Raw genomic sequence first — 18521 nt, forward strand, 5'->3', positions numbered from 1 at the left:
GACTTTTTTAGAAATATAAATACCTATGACGATATACAGTACGTAATTAAAAAACCATTTTTATGAATATTGTTCATAAATAATATATTTTATAAGAATAATACATGGTATGATTCATAAATACTAATAATTATCATGTTTTCTGTAAGTAAGAAATCTCCTTTTTCTTTTTAAACACTGTTCACAAGGGTGTTGTTTACAATGTAATTACATGTAAGTAGCAGTGATGCAGAAAGAATAAGTTACTGTTTACACGGATTAATCACAATCGAGTTACTGTTTACATTGGGTTACTGTTCATCGATGTTGACTTCGACGTAAAAATGAACAGTGAATGACATCGACGTAAAAAACCAGAAAAAAAGATCGCTGCGGCTTTAGTATATAAGTATATATATATATGAGGCAATGACCGTGTCCTGTCCCTCGCGTGACAGAAGACTGCAATGACTAGTTGAGTAGAGTATCCCTGCCTCACACGGAACCCAGGCCGGCTAACCAGCAAGCCTTCATAAGGTCAGTCACGATCGAATGCACGAGCATAGTCTCCTATGTATCGGGGTAGTAGCCAGTACGTGCGGTCTGCTGAGCTGATGATGGATGAACCGGCTGCTGCCTATTAATGTGGCCATAGATGATTAAAGCAGCAACTGCAACCTCATCATCATATCCGGATCGCAAATGAAGTTATTGGAAAAGTATTCATCACCACTATTCATTTGTACTTTGCAGCGAAACGTTGAATATTTTGTGAACGTGACGAAAGAAGCCGACCGATGAAGAGTCCCCCGTCTCATCCACACAAGGCGGCAGACTTATCGGCATGGAGGCGACCGTGGCGACGACTAGCGAGGCAGGTAGCCATGCTTGGAGAGTTGTTGGCGACAACGGAGGCGAGAGGGTAGCGTGGATGTGGGAGTGCTACGATGGCGGCAAAAACAATCCACCGACGCTAGCAAGAAACGGACACTAGTGTGTGGCGTGCTGCTGGGAGAGCTATGTGGGTGCACGCAACGGCCTGGCCACGGGAACTGGCCGGCGGCGACGAGGACGGGCTGGCCGGTTGTGTTGGTTGTCAATGGGAAAGAGAGGGAATGGCCAATGTGCCACCGAATGGAGGGCCAGAGGAAGGACAATGGCACGTGTCGCGTGCCCAACTCGTTTCCGCGCCGGTGTCTATTTGGGCGCATTGTTGTTGCCCTAATACATCTCTAACGCTGACCCTTAAACCGCCCGGACGACGCCGTCGGGACGTATTGTGTCATCGAACACGGGTCTGTATCGGTCCGTCGAGCTGTCCGGACGCATTTTCCCCATAAAGAGGGAGGCTTTTGCGGGAGTATGGACAACAAACACGTAGGACTCCGACAACCCCGGGCCACTAATCCGCCCTACTGGTCCCATCTTTTTCCATTTCACCCCTTCTTCCCCTTGATTTGCATCTCCATCCTCCTCGCACATCGCTGTTGTGCCTCTCTGGCCGTCACACAAGCATTGCCTAACCCCCACAACCAGCACAAACCCGCCCGCTTGCCTTTCACGGCGGTGGCGGACACCCAAGACTCGTCCCTAGGCTGGTACACTTTGCCCCCAGTCGACGTCGTCCATTGTCGGACACCACGTTTGGTAGGTGTTCGGTCAATGCCACTGAGCTTATTCTCGAATACCATGTCGTTTTTGATAGTACGAAGGATGGCGGGGTACTTGATCATGGATGATGCACAAAGGATGTGGATGTCGCCTAGATGGGGGTGAATAGACGCTTTAAAATAAGTATGATTTAGGCTTGAACAAATGCGGAATAAAACTAGCGTCTGATTTGTCAATTACAAAACCTAAAATAACTAGGCTCACCTATGTAGACCAACAACTTATGCTAAGCAAGATAAATAAATAACTGATAGCAGGATATATAACATGAGACAATATGTCTATCATAAGTAAAGGGTTCAAGTAAGAGATAACCGAGGCACGTGAAGACGATGATGTATCCCGAAGTTCACACCCTTGCGGATGCTGATCTTCGTTCGAAGCGGTGTGAAGGCACAATGCTCCCCAAGAAGCCACTAGAGTCACTATAATCTCCTCACGCCCTCACACAATACAAGATGTCGTGATTCCACTAAGGGACCCTTTTTTTAGAAAAGGAGGAAGACCCCCGGCCTCTGCATCTGAGCGATGCATGCAACAATTTTATTAATTATTCACAAAGACCTTACAAAGTAATACATGAGTAAGACTGAAGCCATCGTCTAGACAACATATGTCGCTACTTCTATACAGTTGATGAAAGGATGCTCATAGTCTGGGCCTAATACCAAACAGACCTTGCAGCCAAACCTAACATCTAAGACCTGATGCCCCAACCAAGCCACCTGCCGGGGTATGGGGCACCCATCGGTCCGGACTAAGGGACCCTTGAGGACGATCACCGAACCCGTACAATAGGCAACTCTTAGGGGCGGTCATCGAACCCATACACTTTGGTAACCCTTTGGAGAGGTCATCGGAACCCATAAAAATTGATCAGTGCAATGTCCACAACCTAATTAGAGACCACGACGCTTTCCTGGAGCTTTACACCACAATGACTGAGCTTCAAGGCACCACCAACCGTCTAGGATACCAAAACATCCAAGAGGCACAAGCTCTAAGTTGCCCAAACACCCAAAAGTAATAAGCTTCTCAAACTTCAGTTCCATGTACCATCATGGAGAACTCAAACCGATGCAACTAGTGCAATGGCAAGAACACACAAAGTGGTCAAGTTCCTCACACTAAAATCCCACAACAACAAAAGCTATGGAGGAATATGAGAGGAAGAACAAGGATCTCACACAAAACTCCAAGATCTAGATCCAAGGGGTTCCCCTCACATAGAGGAGAAAATGATTGGTGGAAATGTAGATCTATATCTCCTTTCTCTTTTCCCTCAAGAACTAGAAAGAATCATTGGAGGGATTGAGAGTTAGCAAGCTCAAAGAAGGTCAATAATGGGGGCAAACACGAGCTCTAAGGATAAGATCCATTGGGGGAGAAGACCCCATTTTATAGGAGGGAAAAAATCCAACCGTTACACCCTCAGCCCGCACACAAGCGGTACTATAGCTCATGGGAGCGCTACTACTGCCTGTGCGGCTGAGCCAGCCGCACAGGGCAATGACACGAGGCCACGAGGCGGTAGTTCCGCCGGAGCGGTACTACCGCTTGGGTTGCAGCTGCTCTAAAAACACAGAGGTGGTAGGAGCGGGGGTAGTTTCGCCTAAGCGGTACTACGGCTCGCGAGAGCGGTACTACCTCTTATCCACAACAATACCTCACCCTATTGCCGCTCGCAGTTTGCTGAGATTTATAGGCCTAGAAAGAAGGGTGGTAGTGGCACGGTGGTAATAGGCGGTAGTACCGCGCCGTACTACTAACCAAAGCCCGCTCAGTCCAACACAAAAAGTCGAGACACCAAAGCCAGTGGTACAGAGCATGGTACTAGGCAATGGCACTGCCACCCATAAGCGGTACTACCGCTGCCTTGCGCGGTACTTTTGCTTGGTTCCTTCAGAACGAGAACAAAGGCAACGTATGAATGCAGGAATATCAGAACTGCTGTAACTTCTACAAATGAGCTCCGAATAGAGAAAACTCAAGCTTGTTCGATTCAGGACGACAAGAGCTATCCAACATCGAGCTTACGGTTATAATAAGAAGAGACAATATAAAATTTCCAATGATATAGAGATGTGAGCCTCTATAAATGAAGAATCGACAAAAACTCCAACATCGAAAACATCATAAAAGATGCATATGGACTCCGTATTCGATGAACTCGAACTTGTCATGAAGATAACCATAAGGTTGAGAACCCACATAGAGAAAAACCAACCAAGAACCAAGAAAGATGCTACTGCCAAGAATTCAATGGTTTGATCTCTCAACGAACAGTACGATCAAGCTACTTACTTGAGAGCCCCCTTGATAGTATGACAATCGATCCTATAACCCGGTCTCCCAACTAACACCCTGAGACCTGTAAAATAGAAGACCTGTCAAGGACAAACATTTGCCTTGCGCATGGTCCACTTGAGCTATATGATGACAATCTTGTCTTCCTCAGACCACCTTTCTTGATTGCGGTGGCTCGAAGAAGACTAGTAGATTTCTCCCCCATACTTCACTATGGGTGAGCCACTTTTCGGCACATCTTCACAAGTCCATTGTCACCACAGTGGAAGGCCAGCTTCAAGCATGATATCTTCGTAACGCTCCACTTGAACTTGCACATCGCAATCTTGATGACGATCACCACTTGATGTCATCCTCCATGGGTTGTATGAGATCTTCCTCTTGACGCAAGCCCATGGAAACATACCTAACCCCACATAGAACTCTCACATAGACCATGGGTTAGTACACAAAGCGTAATGGACAATGCTTACCATACCATGGGATCAGTTGATCCTTCTCGGTACATATTGTATGCTTTGTGTGTTGATCAACTTGATTCACTCGTTGACTTAGTCTAGATCAACCTTGTACCTTATCTCCTCTCTTCATAAAGATGATGTCTTGAAGGTAAACATGAATGTTGTGACATCCTCGACTTTTGCTACAGTAGTGATTGTAATTAAGCTACAGTGATCAACCGCTGATGATGCCCCGTCATCGAATTTCCATCTCAGACCCGCGTTGATTGGAGTTTTGTCCAGATTCAAAATTTGAAGACAAACGAAAAGTACTTTATAAATTCATGTTAAGTATCAAAAGAATATATATAAAAAGGAAAGTATTAAAAATAATAATGATAAAATAAAGTGTAATAAAAGAAAGTGTTTAAAAAAAATCAAATAGTAAAATAAATAATAAAAGAAAGAAAAGAAATTAGAAAGAAAAAAATAATAATAAAAAAAAAGAGGCAACCCCCACCCCGTGGCCTGGCTGGGCCAAAAGGGCCAACCGGCCAGGCCCCCCCGCGCCCCCTGCACCCAAACCCTAGAGCCCCCCTCGCCAGCTCCCTTCCCCCCCTGAGGGCCACCGCCAGCCACCCCCCTCGTGGGGGGGGGCACCCCACGCGCCGTCAGCGCCCCCCACTCCCTCGTCTCGGCCCCCCACCCCACCGACAACCCCCACGCCAGATCGCCCCCATCTCTCTCCCACGATCTCTCTCCCTTCCCTGCCGATCCACTCCTCCTCCTCTCTCCCAGATCCCTCCGCCTCCTCCCGCCGGCGGCCCCTGCCACCTCTCGCCCCCCCCCCCCACCGGCGAGCAGCCATTCACCGGCCACCACCCCTCGCGGCCCCCCTCCTCACGGCCCCCCCTCCCCGTCGCGCCCCCTCCTCCCGCTCGGTCCAGGAGGGACCGGGCAGGGAGACCGGCCTCCCTCGGCCCCTTCACCACGCCGGCGAGCCCCTCCCCCACCGGGCCTCCCCTACGCCTCCTCCTTGCCGGAACCGCGCCGTCACCGCCTCGTCCGCCACCACGCCGTCTCCACCGTCACCTTCGTGCGAACTCCGGCTTCACCGGGCCGTCTCGTCACCGTCGGTGAGCCCCTCCTCGGGCTCCTCCCACCTTGTCGTTCTCCTCGACGTCCCGGTTCCGTTCCGGCAAATGGGGCCTCGATCCGTCGACGGTGGACTCCGGTAGGAAGATTTGAAGTTTGTGTTCTTCTAGGTGGAGTTAGAGAGAGTTGTTCTCTGTCTGTTAACAAAGAGAGAGATGAGTGTTGTGAGAGAAAAGAAAAATGAATAAAAATAAGAGATGTATTAGATGCCGTATGTATGTATGTATGTATGTATGTATGTATGTATGTATGCATGTAAGTATGATATGCGATGTATGTATCTGCGTATATAGATACTGGAGGAATACGGTATTTGCACGGTTAGGTATCTAATAAAAAAATGCGTATATAGCCTTAGGCCACTTATCGGTGGGGCCAACGCACCCGCTGTCTATGACAGGGAGGCCCCACGCGATAGTTAATATCGGTAATAAAAATATATGTTTTTAGTAAATAAATAAATAAATAGATATATCAGTTAAATTAATTAATTAACATAATTAGAGTATGACACGTGGGTCCCTCGTTGAATTAATCTGATTAATAAATAATTAATCTTAATAAAAACTTGTGCCTATGACGTTCGGGACCCGCAGGTCAGTTGACCGGTCAAATGTTGATGTCAGCATGACATTGCGATGATGTCATAATAGGATTTTACTAAATCTTTTAAATCTGTTTTTAATTCTTAAATAATTAATAAAACTTTGAAAATTAATATAAAATAATCCGTAAGTCAGATCAAATTATTTTCAACATGAAAGTTGATCAGCAAAGCGAGACGAACCCGGATACACGGCCCGTTCGTCTGTCACGCGTCCCTAGCATAGCAAACATGGAACTTTTCCTCCGTTTCCAGTATAACCGGTAGTAGCCCGAGACCCGGAAAATATCGTTAGATATTCTTCCGACCCGTCTATGACGGATGTTGCTGCGTTAGCTCATGTCTAGCCTGCATCTTGCCATGTCATGCTTTGTGTTGCATCGGTGCTATTATTTATTGTTTCTTCCCCCTCTTCTTACCGGTAGACCCCGAGACTGACGCTGCTGCCGGGTACATCTACGACCCTGCCGATCAGTCCTTTGCCGCAGAGCAGCAAGGCAAGCAAACTCCCCTTGATCATTCCTATATCGCCTATGTCTTTCTTCCTACTGCTTGCATTAGTATTTTGCTACTGTTGTAGTTAGCTCCTATATCTGATGTATAGCGTGTTTTTGATGAACTACTACTTTCAGTCCTGTACCTTTAACCTGCTTAGTATAGGTGGAGCAGTCATCCCCTCTGACCCCGTAGTTCAGTTGCCCCGCTTGTTTTCAAATCTCGATCTCTGATCGACGAGCCAGACCCGACACAACACTTTCACCCCCTTCGTTGTACGACGCTACAGCGATACTATCGGGTACCGAGGGTGACACCTCGCTAAGTACTCCTGATGATATCTCTGTAGTATAGCTAGTCGGTCGTGGTTATCGAGGGTGATTCCTCTTTCACCATTCCTGATGACGTCTCTGTCGTGCAACCCCGCGAGTGTGGGACCCCCGAGGGTGATTCCTCTAAGCCCACCTTGACGGGTACATCGTTCGGAATCCAACGAGGGTGATACCTCGGATTCCCCCCGATGTTACAACCACACAGTTACTCGACCATGTTACTGGGATCTTTGGTGATTAGTTGTAAGACGGGTGGATTCCCGCGAGACTGTGTTGTTGGCCTAATTAAAATGCTAATGGATTTGGGTATTTGATCTGGGTTGGTCGGAGACCTTTTCGCACTAACCGGCTACGCGGGAAGAATTATGGGTACTCGGCGTCGCGGTATCAGCCGAAGCTTTTCAGATGCCAGCAGTGTAGCGGCGCGCACCCGAGTGGTCCCGAGATGCATCGCGCTTGTGATTAAGGGATGCTAGGACTGACGTCGGCCGCCCACGCCACGTGCAGGAGCGTGAAGGGGAACTGGGCCCATGAACCCTTTGTGCTTAGGATTTAGACCGGCGGGCTGGCCTCTCTGATTAGTCTTAGGTGGGGCTGCGACGTGTCGATATTCTGAGGCCGGGCAGGACCCAGAAAAGTATGTCCGGCCAGAGTGTTATCGAGCGTGACGGGACATGTGGTGCACCCCTGCAGGGATGAAAATTAACTATTCGGATAGCCGTGTCCACGGTTACAGGACGACTTGGAGTTGTGCCCCGATCTTCTACAACTACAATTGTTACTTAACTGGATTTAGTTTGCCTCGGGATTGCTTCCTCGCAGGGAGTCGAGGGAGGATCTTTAGGCGTGACCTCACTTTAATATTGCTGCAACAATATGACTATTAATGCTTTACCCCCTGTTCTACTCTCGTCTATTGCTGCAAGACCCTGAAGATGCTAGTCTTCGATAGGACTAGGCCTTCTCTCTCTATTTCTCGCATTGCTGCAGTCAGTCCACATATAACCCCCTTCTTTGATACTGATGCATAATTAGAATAGTTCTGATGTAAGACTTGCGAGTACTTTGGATGAGTACTCACCGCTGCTTTGCTCCCCCCTTGTCCCCTTGATCCGTTTGCTGCGACCAGATGATGGAGCCCAGGAGATGGAGGTCCCCGCCACCGACGACTGCTACCCCGACGGTGCCTACTACTACGTGGAGGCCGCTGATGATCAGGAGTAGTTAGGAGGTTCCCAGGCAGGAGGCCTCGCCTCGTTCGATCGTTGTATCTTTTGTGCTAGCCTTCTCTAAGGCACCCCATGTTTTATGTCTGTACTCAGATATTTGTTGCTTCCGCTGACTCGTGTGTTTATCGAGCTTTCGTATTCTAGCCCTCGAGGCCCCTGGCTTGTAATATGAAGCTGATGTTATTTTATTTGTGTCTAGAGTTGTGTTGTGATATCTCCCCGTGAGTCCTTGGGTTTGATCGTACGCATTTGCGTGTATGATTAGCGTACGATTAAGCCGAGGGTGTCACAAATGTTCACACAATATTCTTCTTCAATACATGCTTGTAATAAGATCAACTCGCACATGACCAATCTTTGGATAAAACCTTCAATACCACCTTGGTCACCATATAAACTCCTTGAAACCAACAGATGGACTTCAAGAATTTCATATGGACAAATAATTGGAATATAACTCAAGGCAACCACTAGTCCATAAGGATTGTCATCAATTACCACAAGCACATATGGAGAAATATGCTCTAACACATGCATTGTTGTGCGGTGTGTGGTTGGCCATATCCGTGGATTTCTCAGGTAGGAACATAAGAGGGACATTCTGGTAGCAAGTGCGTGAATCATTTCACGCACGAAAGCACACTGCATCATGTGACATGCACATCATCCGTGATCGCAATGTGAGGTCATTATCGTATCGATGGTACTCCATCCATACCTCCATCACCAAGTTCTATGGCGCGGTTGATATGCTGAAGGCAAGATGGCATCACGCGCGGTAGAGGAGGAGATTGTAAGGTTTTCTTCTTCTTGCTCAACTTATGAGTTCATTCGTTGATTCATTCAATGTTGCTACTCACATTTAATAGCCCGCATGTGCTTCTGAGATGTACCGCATGATAGAGGGAAGGTCATTTACGCAAATGCACTATTGGACAAAGTTGAATGGGCAGTATGTGTGGGACGACATGGCCTGCTCATGAGAAATTTGTTAAAAATCCGGTTAATCTTGTCGAATTTGAACTATTGGTATACTAGACTTTTTTGCATGCTACGTACGGATGATTTGTGCTATTTTCTATCCGAATTTTGATGAAATCCGTCAGAATTTCATCAAGTTAGTTAAAACAATGATTGAAATGTATGCAAGCAATGTTGGAAGGCCACCTCTAGCATCATTGTCCTCGGACTGCTCCCCAGTTTACGAACGAATGCCAAAGGAAACTTGCGGTCAACGTTTGAGATTCCCTTAGGGCATCTTCATTGCTGACACGTAAACCAAACACGACATCCGTCTGCGGATTGGTATAGACCAATCTACAGACTGTAATGTTGAAGCGTGCCATGTAACCATGCCCGCGTACATTTCAAACCAAATTTCAACATACCGGGTGATTTCATCTAAACTGAAACACATTCATTACATATTTGAGATATTTCATTAAACAAAAACTAAATGAACTATACCTAGTCAAAATCTACGTCGGTGGCCGCCCTTCAAGTCTTTGTTGTTCCCCTCCGGTGTTGATCGTGCATGTGCCCGTTGAAAATCAGACTCGTGAAGTGAAGGTCTGGTCGCTAGTGAGGAAGAATAGAGCATGGGAGACGGGCCGCCCTACTTGGGACTTGAGGCCCCGCTGATGATGTCCTGGATTAGGGGATGCACACCATGTAGCCCCACCGTTTATGGGCCGCGTCGAGGACCCACCAACAACTGAAGAATGAGCCACATAAACTATAACCCGCGTATATTCAAGATGTAATCCTCGAAAGACTTGGTGTACACTTCAAGTCATATTCGAATAGTCGGCATTTTATCGCTAGTTGTATCCAACATATTTGTAACCCTATACACCCCCGGTGCCTATATAAGCCGAGGTTTTTAGTCATTATATAGGCGAAGGTTTTTAGAGACTAGAACATATTCATACGATCTTGAGGTAGATCATCTTGTGCTTTGTACCTCTTCCACAATCAATACAATACGAGCATGACATAGGGTTTTACCCGTTCGAGAGGGCTCGGACCTGGGTAAATATCGTGTCCCTTTTACTTCTTGTTACCATCGTGCCAAGATCATCAGCTCGAGCCCCCCTACCTGAGATCTGCTAGTTTTAGCACCGACACATGTTGCCTCCCATGCACAGCTTTGCCTCGTCGGAGTCAACAACTTGTCTGTCAACAGTGGAAGTGAGGTCAATGATGGACATCAATGGTCCGACCTCGTCATTCTAGCAGTGCCAATGAAGCATAGTTGGCGGCGCGAACGACGCACAACTGTTGGCGTTCTCGTTCGCGTCCGAGTGTCACACCACGACCGAGTTGCAAGCTGCGTGCGACCTCATGCAATGCCCGCTGCTCGCTGGTGGAGTTGGGGTTCTCCACGTCCATGGCTCTCATGGCCTCCTCAACCGTCTTAGATCGGCCCTCAGCAAGCCGATGTTCTTCGAAGAGGGAAAGGTTGTATTACTGCTACTCTTGTGCTTGCTGGAACACCGACATTCGGCTGGAACTCTGGCTTCTCCTCCATCATGGCGGCATTGAAGTGTGTGTGGCCCTACTCCATGGTCAAGCCCGCATGGAACGACGCGAGCAAGACTTCTGATTCGTTGTTAGAGTCCGCCTCCATCTTTAGGTCATTGTTGGAGACCTTCGGGGAGCTGGTCGGTAGGCTACCTCTATCCGCCTCGCACATCGTCCTTGTCAGTCAGCCACAAGGGCGGCCAGTTCATGCTTCTGCTTCGTTGAGAGGCTCCCCTTACAACGAGCTAGAGCTCCCGGTCATGGTGAAGATGGTGCACGTCAGACGATGTGAAGCGGGATGGTGGTGTGGTGCCCTCTGTGCCGATGATGTGGCCGGCTAGGCCAAACGACGGGTTGTGTGAATGCCCGCGTCGGGGTGTTTTTTTTATCGGCGTGCATGTTTAACGTCGGCAGGCGGACAGACTCATGTCGCTCCGTTCACTCACGTCGCTCGGATGTTGAACATACACGACGGAGACAAGGACATGGCATGGGCGGCGATCTGGGCGGCACCGCTTCAATGACAATACTAGTTAAAGGTCGTGTGCGCTCTGAGCCGGTATGATTGTGTTTCTGACGCTCTCGAGTGGCATAATGCACGACAACTGCTTCGTGCAGAAAGGGTCTTGAATGTGGATGTGGTGCAGACGCATACGTGACATCGGCCCGAACGCCCGCAAAGCACTCTCTCTTTCCGGGTTTGCTTCTATTTTACATGAGGACGAATATTCAAACCATTTCGTAAACCGATGAAATATCACGTTAAATGGTTGGTTCGAACTGATGCAGGCGGTTTGAGAATTAGCGTTGGAGTCTTGGAGATGCCTCTCATAGCCGGCCCGACGCCCATCATGGTTACCGTCTTGTCCTTAATTGTTTACTTTGCACGTACGTTTGTGCTATGGCTAGTACGGTAGTACTGGTAGTACGTGTAATTATGGAATAGCTGCATCAATTAAGAAGGCCGTTCGTGCGTAATCGTAGTGTTACGCACGTTGCTTGTGCTTAAACTCTGATCAACTTTTAAGCCGTTGCGTGTAAAAAAAAAAAACACTTGCAGCCGGAGCGTCGGCCGAATAGGCCGGTTGCTCGCGGTTCGCGCGGCTGCTTGGCCAAGCATGCAACATTATTTTGCTTAGATTTGTTACAATCATGTCTAAATTTGCTACAAGCGTTTTTTATTTTGCTATAATTTATTCATTAAAAAGTTGCATCCACGTTTGGTTGCAACTCGAGTTCGTTGAATTTTTTTTCTAGACTGTTCTTTGGTTTTTGTTACAACCGTGTTGATTTTTGCTACATTCGGTATCATTTTTGCTGCAATCTTTCACTAAAGAAGTTGCATACATGTTCGTCAGAGTTGCAATCCGAGTTCACCGGATTGTTTTGCTACGACCCTTATTTTGTTTTGCTATCACGCATCATCAACTTCGTTTTTTTGTTACGAGCACGTTAATATTTTTTTCTCCACAACTATTTTTTATTGCAACCGTGGACGAAAATTGATGCATCATGGACGAAATTTGTTGCATCGAGAATTTTTGTTGCATGGAGATCTAACGGTGCGGCCCGCATACAGCTGGCGAATCGGGCGGCCCGCGCGCGGCCGGCCGAACGATTCGACGGGTGCGCCGGTGTTGGGGAACGTCGCATGGGAAACAAAAATTTTCATACGCGCACGAAGACCTATCATGGTGATGTCCATCTACGAGAGGGGATTTCCGATCTACGTATCCTTGTAGATCGCACAGCAAAAGCGTTAGGGAACGCGGTTGATGTAGTGGAACGTCCTCACGTCCCTCGATCCGCCACGCGAACCGTCCCGCGATCCGTCCCACGATCTAGTGCCGAACGGACGGCACCTCCGCGTTCAGCACACGTACAGCTCGACGATGATCTCGGCCTTCTTGATCCAGCAAGAGAGACGGAGAGGTAGATGAGTTCTCCGGCAGCGTGACGGCGCTCCGGAGGTTGGTGATGATCTAATCTCGGCAGGGCTCCGCCCGAGCTCCGCAGAGACGCGATCTAGAGGTAAAACCGTGGAGGTATGTGGTCGGGCTGCCTTGAAAAAGTTGTCTCAAATCAGCCCTAATTGCTCCATATATATAGGAGGAGGGAGGGGAGGCTTGCCTTGAGGCTCAAGGAGCCCCAAGGGCTGCGCCACCAAGGGAGGATGAGTCCTCCTCCAATCCTAGTCCAACTAGGATTGGAACGTGGAGTCCTTCTCTCCTTTCCCACCTTCTTTTTTTTCTTTTCTCTTTGATTTTCTTCCTATGGCGCATAGGGCCTTCTTGGGCTGTCCCACCAGCCCCCAAATGGCTGGTGCGCCACCCCCAAGGCCTATGGGCTTCCCCGGGGTGGGTTGCTGTAATGCCCCAAGTGTAGAACCTACCCTTTTTGGACCTACTTCATGTGGGACCACCTTGTCAGAGATTATGATGTTAAAGTTGATACCATGATTTCATGTGTGTTCCTTACTATTTCCTTCTCATGCATGCATGCATAGCATATCATTGCATGCCCTTATCTTGAGTTGTTGCACTATGATTTCTTGTGGTGTTAGTAATATATGTAGGTGGTGTTCTTGTGGTTAGCTACCTTGTGATTTCATGTGTTGATGTCATGTGATGATGGTGTGTGGAGTGTAGGAGTGGTTGCTTGGGATTTTCAAAGCTCATTGCAATTTCAAACCCTTTTCCTCTCCTATTATCTCATGTTCAAAATTCCATCTTCACAAGAGTTGTTTTAAAATGTCTTGTGTTTAGAGGTTATTGTGGGGATGATGATGTGATGATGTGGAGTTTTATTTTGGTCTTGAGGGTGTATATAAATCACAAAATGGTATAATTAATTGCTATTTTGTATTTATTTAAATGCCCCATAAAATTCCTTTTGCATTTTATTTTAAAAGCTTAGGTATTTTTAGGCCCAGGGACATTTTTGTTTTGATTTCATAATCAGCAGTAGTCCTGAGGGTTTCTTTTCTTTTTGTGTTATTTACCTAATTAGAAATAAATCTCCAGGGCTGTTTTCTATTTTTCTTCTCTGGTGGGCTCCCTCCCACTCAGAGAGGCCCAATGTCTCCTCCCAGGCCCATACCCCTTCACACAACACATTAGCCCAGGAGACGATCGTCTCCTACCTGTCGACGTCAGCCATGGTACGACCGCAGCTCCACCTCCCGATCGCCTCCTCTTGATCCAGTGGCTCAAGCGCCTCCCCCGAGGTAATATAAGGTGGAGGGAACCTTCCTCCGCCCCTAGGGTTCCCTCTCCTCCCCCCAACGCCGCCACTTCCCTCCTTTTCTCTTCCCTCTCCCTGGTAAGCTCTCTGTAGGGTAGGAGCAGAGAGAGAGAGAGAGAGTTCGGCCGCCGCGTCTACCCCGTCTACTCCGTTGAGCAGCGCCGGCGGCCATGTCCAGGGGCACGGGGACGGTGCCCGCGCCCCATTTTCGTCCTCGGTGAGGTCGAGGGTCGTCTACCACGCCGGCCAGGAGCACGTCAAGGAGCCGGCTCCGGTGATCTACCCCGTCTACCTCCGTCGACATCAACCCGGCAGCAGGGCCTTCTCCCGCGCGCCTCCCTTCTCTCCGGCCGGCCTCCTCCACCGAGCGGCTCCTCCTTCTTCCCCCGAGGTGAGCCGACCCTCTCTTCCCTTCTCCCTCGTTGGATCCGACGAGCCGGTTGCAGGAAGCCGTGCCGTGCGGTTGCAGCAAGTGTACGTGCAGGACGATAGTGGTGCATGCAGTAGCAGTAGCAGTAGGAAGTCTCCCTCTTCGTGGTGCAGCAGCTTAGCGTCTGGATCTTCTCGTTGTGCAGCAGCAGTAGAGAAGCCGGTGCCCTTCCCTGTCGCCGGCGCGTCCCTGGCGCGCAGGTGCAGAGCAGGAATTGAGAGGATGTGGTGGTATTCCTAGAAATACCCCCTTCTGCCAATAGCCATGTTGTAGCGCAGTGGTGGTGGTCTTTGTTTATTCTCTGGAGGTGCAGGGATCGAATCCCCGGTGGTGCATCTCCCCCCATTTTTTGTTCATCTTTTTTTCTCTCGGTGGAAAGTAGTATCAGTAGTAGAGAGGTTATCCCGCCATGTACCCCTCCTCTGTCGAGTGCATGGTGATCAGTGGAGTGGTAGTGGTGCTCTGGGTTACCAGAGGGAGTACTGGGTTCGAATCCCAAGAAGTTCCTTTTTTCTCTTTTGTTTTGTTTTCTCTTTGCTGCTATATTAATTCATCTTTGCTTTGTAGTTCCTGTTATAATCATAGGTGGTCATGGCATCTTGTTTCTATTTTATTTTCTTGCTGTTATATCTATGTTAGGTGATGTAGTGTGTGGTTTGTGAGAATTGCATGTGTGTGTGAGTCCATATACATATGGAGAAGCTTTACATGTTGTGTGTGCATGGTGGTGCTACCTAGTAGATTATCCTAGGTAAAGCTAGCAAGTGAAGTAGCAAACTTGTGTAGCTTCTTCTTTGTTGTAAGTGTTATCATGTGTTGATGCACTAGGTTGTGTGTTTAAATATGGAGTTGACCTTGTTTTAGTTGGTAGCTAAGATCATGTGTGTAAGTATGTGGTGTTGACCTTGGGTATGTTGTGCTTGTGGGTAATGTGGACTAGAAGGTGTGTGAGTAGCATACCACCTTGACAAGCAAGCCTTGCACCTCCACATGTCCATATGTGAGAGGGCATGGCATGATATTTGTGTGAGGAGCTTGATAGTAGGGGTTGCGGAGTTGATGTGCATGACACAAACATGGGGTTCAAACCCCCATGTCACTTTGTCATTGTGCACATGAACTCTACCTTGGTAGTTGTTGTCTTAGAAGGGTACTTTATGGAGTTGCATATTCAGATTTGTTGCAAGTTTGATCTTTGATTCCATGGAATAGGTGGAGCCCAAGGGCATGAGTTTTTGTGTGATAGAAGTAGGGTATGTTTGTGAAGCTCCCTGTCAAATGTCAAATCATTTGGAGTCCAGTAGGTTGTGTTTTGATTGCTGTCAAAAAGCTTCAGAACAGAGACAGAAACTCAGGTGCAGGAATTTTCACTAAGTCCCTGAGATCTGATGGTTTTTCGGAAAGTTTGTGGCCTTGTATCTTCTAGAGTTTAATTCCTTTTGCTGTGATTCCTGCTGGTGCTTGTAGTGTTCTTGGTGGACAACAGCCACATATATTATTTGTCATGTTTGGAGGCCTGTAGCTATGTTGCATGTAGCTCCCAAATAGCTAAGATGCAGATTATGGCAGATTATGTAGTTTTGTCTTTTTGATCAAAGTGTGTGCTTAATTAATGTTGTGGTGTTCTACCTTGCTCCAATCCATTCATGTTGGGTTGTTAAATGTCTTGGCAACCTGGGAATACCAGATTTGTGCCAATTGTGAGTGTGGTGTTGAATCTTCCACGTAGAGCTTCCTATCTTGTTTCGTTGATTCCCGTTGATCCATAGCTCCGTTGGCAATGTTCTTTATATGGTTTTGCACCGTTTTCATGAGCCGCATCTGTTCATGTCATCCTCATGCATGTCAAAATAGCTTAGTGTACAGATCTGTCCAGAAACTTGCAGTAGTTTATTTTGCTTGTGCTAATGATAGAAATAGTGGTGCATGCTCAATTTTCATCTCATGCATCATGTGATTGTTGCATCTTGTGGTGCTTCTGTTCATTGGCTGTTATTCTTATGTTGGGTAGCACCGGGATCGGAGAACGAATACGTGGAGTCAGGAGAGTACGTGCAGGACGATCCAGAACCATTCCAAGCTGAGGATATCACAGGCAAGATGATATGACCTTGATTCCATCTCTAGACTTGTTATGTTAGTTTCGTTTCCATGTCATATTTCTTGCTGCCTACCACTGAAATTAAATTGCCTCTTGAAATGCCATGAGCCCAAACACCGTTCTCCTTCCTAGCAAAAACTTGTATGGCTAAGTAGGCTTGCTCAGCTACTAATGTTAGCATTGTTAGTTGCAGGTGTTTTAAGCTCATGTGATGACATGAGCTTGATATCATTATATTAAATTCTGTTATTTAATTAATGCACCTTTATACTTGGTAAATGACGGGAGGCCTAGCCTTTTGCCGGGTGCTTTGTTCCGTTATTGCCGCCTTAGTTACCGGTTACCGGTGTTTGATTCCATAATGATCGCTCCTAACACGTTCGGGGTTGTTATGGGGACCCCCTTGATAAATCGCGTAGTGCTAAGGCTTGTCCGGCAGGACCCAACATTGGTTTTAATCTGCTAATCACATAATAATCTGCATAGGGAATAGCTACCCCGAGGAATTTAATCAACTACCCGGGCCAGTGCTCCTCATGAGTGTTGGCCCCACCTGAGCGATGTCCGGGGCCCTACTGGTCACCCAGAGGTTTAGCCATCCCGACGTCTAGCTCATCTGTCGTGTCCTGAGACTGAGATACGCGGCTCTTATCAGGGTCGTCGACACGACGGGAGGTCCTGCTAGCCTTGTCTTACCTTAGCGGTATATCTTGCGTATAGGAATCCCAGTGAAGCTTTGGTTTTCCCCAGAGTTGAGGTTTTCCTCTAAGGAATCCGACGAGATCACGAGATTCGTGATAGAGGATGCCTTTGCGGCCTGTGTTCGTTTGTGATGGACTAGTTGGAGCACCCTTGCAGGGTTTAATCTTTCGGAAAACCGTGCCCGCGGTTATGTGGCAACTTGGAATATTTTGTTAACATCCGGTATTAGAGAACTTAAACATAAGCTAATAAAATTGCCAACTGTGTGCGTAACCGTGACTGTCCCTTCGAAGATCTCTCTTCGATCGGGAACACGGTGGGGTTATGAATGCCGTAGGTAGGTGTTCAGGATCACTTAGTGATCAAGTAAACCCGACCGTTAGCGTAGACCACCTTCACTTCTATTTTGCGTAAGTTAGCCACTATTCAAGCATAGGATGCTGCAGCCTGATACACTTTACCCCTACCTTACCCAATAACATGACTAGTTCTGGCACCAAGGTCTTAGATTGCTGAGTCCCCGTGGCTCACGGATTCCTCCGAAACTCCCAGCAGGTACAGGTACCCCAGAGACAGATGATCCCGACGGCACCCAGCTGGCGTGACAGTACGACGAGGACCGAGGCGTGGTCGTGATCGTGGGCCTGCAGGCAGGGTAGCATAGCATTTTCCATGTTAAGTAGTCCATAGCGGAACTACCTTGTTTGTATTTGTGTTGTACTCTCATTTATTAATAAGAAGACAGTTGAATCCCGAATTGTCTACTTGTATTATTATTTGTGCTATGTTACTTGCTTGCGAAACGCTTAGATGCGCTTCTTTCCTATTCGGGGCCTCGACCCCCAGATCGGAAAGGACCGCATCTTGGTCGTTACAAGTTGGTAATCAGAGCCTTACGACCATAGGAGCCTTTGTGTGATCGTATTTGGCCGAGTCGAGTCTAGAAATGTTTTGAGTCATTGTTTTATCGGAGAGTAGGATTCTTTTTTCTCCTCTTCTATGCTCTGGTGAGGTTTCCGTCTTAGGATGTCTTTAACTCTACTCCTTTTCTCGCTCAAATTTTTTTTAGGATCACGCGGGTATTTGTGAAATCTATATGATTTTGATGTGACGGAATCATGTCCTGGTGCCTCCTATCTGCTCTAAGTATCAGGGGAGTTGAGCTCCAGGGATTATCGCGCACATCGCCATCATTCAGATTTCTGAGTATCTAAGAACGGAGGGTGTTCGTTATTGCTTCAATACGGGTAGTGGTGAGATAACCCCGATGTCCCCAGTACTGGTGTAGATTGTTCGGGGGTACTACCACA

This window comes from Hordeum vulgare, chromosome 5H (genome assembly GCF_904849725.1).
Source record: "Hordeum vulgare subsp. vulgare chromosome 5H, MorexV3_pseudomolecules_assembly, whole genome shotgun sequence".
NCBI classification, from domain to species: Eukaryota; Viridiplantae; Streptophyta; class Magnoliopsida; order Poales; family Poaceae; genus Hordeum; species Hordeum vulgare.